The sequence below is a fragment of the Aptenodytes forsteri genome, unplaced genomic scaffold, assembly GCF_000699145.1.
Source record: "Aptenodytes forsteri isolate BGI_AS27 unplaced genomic scaffold, ASM69914v1 Scaffold118, whole genome shotgun sequence".
Taxonomy (NCBI): domain Eukaryota; kingdom Metazoa; phylum Chordata; class Aves; order Sphenisciformes; family Spheniscidae; genus Aptenodytes; species Aptenodytes forsteri.
In genome coordinates, this window is record NW_008795859.1 from 1,087,176 (window position 1) to 1,090,824 (window position 3,649).

General features: G+C 43.8%; 1 protein-coding gene across 2 annotated transcripts in view; it reads right to left on the reverse strand.

The window, feature by feature from the left end:
• The window catches only part of MAPKAPK5 (mitogen-activated protein kinase-activated protein kinase 5), a 24,972-nt gene extending 22,850 nt beyond the window's left edge, over nt 1-2,122 (reverse strand). The window contains exon 1 of one of the 2 annotated variants that reach the window (XM_009283865.2): nt 2,103-2,122. The gene's annotated coding sequence lies outside the window, so the exon portion shown is untranslated. The remainder of the gene's footprint in view (nt 1-2,102) is intronic. The other variant, XM_009283866.1, reaches the window with a different exon arrangement.
• Nucleotides 2,123-3,649: the final 1,527 nt, after the last annotated feature.

Sequence of the window (3,649 nt, forward strand, 5' to 3'; positions counted from 1 at the left end):
AACAACCCCAGTTCCCTCAGCCGCTCCTCGTAAGACTTGTTCTCCAGACCCTTCACCAGCTTCGCTGCCCTTCTCTGGGCAACATGCAGCATTTCAGGAATCACTCATGCTACAAACTACGAGAAAACTCAGAACACTCATGCTCTCAATTAAGATATCGAAAATGGCAGTCCCTAACCTGGCATCGTTGGTCGCTGCTGCAACAGTCGTGGATTGACACTATTGCCAGGCTGGAGCCAGACCTCAAGCCACACGGATTGAAAACAAAGCAAGAGAGGAAAGCTGGTATTTAAAGGCAAGATTTGAAGGGATTAGAGAGTGCAAAAGACAGATATGAAAGGAAAAATTGCCTTTTAACGCAGTCTGGAGTGGGTATTACATAAATCATAAATGACTAGCGTGAAAGGTGTAAAGGAAAAAGTTAGTTAACTGGAGGTTTTATGAAGGGTTTTAAAAGATAGGGGAAGAAAAGCATAGTGGATCACACGTGGTTTGTTGTTTTCAAGCAGAAGCACAAAGAAACTTTCTTATCAGTTCAACTAACACAAATTTAACTTGTGAGAAGCGTATTAGGGAAAAGCTAATTTAATTTTCCTGATATTCAGATACAGAGAATTGAAGGCATCATAGGCGGAATGAAAACACAATTTTAGAAGAGCATTAATGAGCAGAGAACGGGTTTCTCTGAACTGGGAAGTACCTCCTCAGCTCATGCTTTCAAAATCATGCTTAGTTTAATTTTTGAAGAAAGTCAAACCCCTGAACTGGAGAAACAAGTGCCAAAGTACTCTGGAGCAACATCGTGATTAAGTGATACAATTCTTTGTTATTTTTTATAGAGCTTTGAAGTCTGCTGCTCCTGTTCCAAAACCGAAGAAGCACCTGCCTGTCCCAAAACTTACTAACCCTTTCAACGGCACAGGCTGGTCTAAAAAGAGATACTGTCTCCACACACAAGCCCAGTCTTGACTAAAGAGTTTCTGCTGCCTCGTGCCACTTCTGCAATGGCACAGAGACTACCTGCTTCATTCCAGCTGAATAAGTGGAACAGAGAAGCTGATTAGGAATTGGAAAGTCTGTGATCTGTGAATCAAATGAAGTGAGAATATGATCTGATAGTTCTCAACTCCTGAAGGACAAGGTCAACAACTACAAATAAGTCCATTTTTAATGAAAATTGATTTCCTCTTTCATATTCTGCACATTTGCCATTGTTTTAAATAAAAAAAACATTTTTGTTTTCTGCATTTTTATTTGGATTCCAATCTTCATTCAAAAGCAGCTTTACAACTTAGAAGTAAAAATGAATACGCATTTTACTTGGTCTAGTGATCAAGAAACACTATTCATCATTTCCTAATGGTCTGAAAGACAGTATTTGAGAACTTTGACGTCCATCAATGTACAGAATTGCTTACATCTCCTAGTTCAGAAACAGGAGCTCCGAATCTACCACCAAGACTATGTAGCTGCAAATCAACACAAGTTCATAACATTCCAACAGCATGAAATATTTAAAATGTACAGATATAAAACCGCCCTCTGAAAATATCAAAATCTATTTCAACTGGTAAACCTAAATGCCTTGCCTCTTCATTTAGGTTAATGTACTGTGGATGCAGGCAGCAGAGGGTACGGTATCCCGCACTTAGGTCCACATCTGGAGAACGACATGCCTTACGGTAGCACTGCTGCACAGCACTGAACTTGTAGCCTGGCTGACGGGTCAGCTGGAACTAATCTGCTGCGGCTGGGAACAGAGGAGGCAGAAGAGTGCCGGAGAGAGCGCTTTCAAAAAAAATCTGCAGTGGTGCAATTTCTTACAGTAAACTCTTTTTGCTCCTACTGTTAAAGGAATTTTAAACTTCTGATCACTCCTTACGTTAATTTCCAGTGGGCGAAGAGAATAAACTAACTTGAAATGTATTCAATTACAAAAAAAGTATCAGACAAACTTTAAGAGTTGAGTTCTCTTCAATAGCACAACTCCCTTTCAGCAAGCTCAGGGTACCTAAAACAATGGTTCGAGCATCCTCCCATGCAGAGTCAGCAGTCTGGGACGCTAACAGCCTGGAAAGGCAGGACTCTGAGGCTTCTCCTACCTTGATCTCCAGCAAGCTGCTTTCAGGCAGGGTTAGGCATGCATGGGGACTGCTCGGGGGAAAGCTCAGGTGCTTCTCAGTTTCCACTGAATACCAACGGGAAAAGGTTTGAAAGAAGGTACTTTAAGAATAATGCATACTCACTACAGTCAATTAAAAGCATACAGACTGCTGCTTGGACAAACTCCACATATTCAACCAGTGAAATGCCAACAACCGGTGTAACTCCACCTCCACTGCTCCAACATGCTGCCTTTCAACTTCGGCTAGATTGTGTTAAACAGCGATCGCTATCTTGAATCACAGACCTTAAACCTGCAGATGCAGGTGAAAACGAATCAAACTTGGAACAACAACCGAGTATTTGAGAAGCAGAACAATCAGCATAATACTTGAAAGGACTAAATTATGTTTTAGATTCAGACAATGCCTATAACCCAAAAGAATCTGTTCTCGGTCAGAACCCCTCCAAACTGAGAGGGGCAGGAGGCAGACACAGGACTGCCCCTACGCTTACACAACTGCTTCGGCTTTTTTGTTTTGTTTTTAAACTCCCAAGAGCTCTGATGTAAATCTTTACGTGCACATGAAATACCACAGAAATACTTGAAAAACCTTATTTTTGAAAGCTTTCTGGACAGCTGCTTGCACTGTGCCAAGACTGATAATGAAGCAGAAAGAGACAGTACGCAATTTCAGTACTTGATCTTGTAGTTTAATTCCAATCCGGGTAACACAGTGCTTAGATTTCCTTCTACTTTGGGCTTTTTTAGTTCAAAAGGCAAGACCCACATATTTTAAATCAATCCAGATTTCAGCAACACAGGGCTCTGTTGCTACTTCTCTTGCATTGATTCTTGCCCCCAATGAGCTCTGTAAAGACAAATCCCACCGTGGCAGATAGCAGGGCTAAGGAAGGGTGGCGAATGCCAATATACAGGGTCTTTTAACCTACACCCTTATGGAATTCATTCACCTTATTAAAATAAGCATTTATGAAAGCATCCAGAATCTGTGACAGCAAATGCTCTGCACAAGGTAAAGAGCTTGCAGAGAGTCTTTAAAACACTGTTTTATTGTCACTTTATCTCAAAAGCGTTTCCCCGGCTTCTTCAGGAAATCCGCTCAGCCAGGTCACAGAAGGATTCACCGGGAAGCGCTAAGTTCGCACGCTGATTCTTGCTGTAAAAAAAGCAAGCCTGAATCTGTTCAGCTCCTCTACCACCACTCGAAACACAAACATCCCACACGCCAGATTTGTTTTCATGACAGCATCCGAACAGGAACTCGGAGATGGATTGAGGCGACAGCATCGCCTCCGCAGCCAGGGACTACTGTGAGGCAGAGACCCCAGCTCCCGGCCGGCCCGAGCAGCCCCGGTTCCGCTCCCCGCGGACTCAGCGACTCGACACCGATCCCCCAAGGCCGGATCCCGTGGAAGCCGTCTGCCTGCAGCTCCTATTTCCCTGTCCGGTGTCTGGCGCTCCACACCGGAGCACTGCGGGTGACGAGCCCGAGGGCAGCCGGGCCCCGGTGGGGGGGCGGCG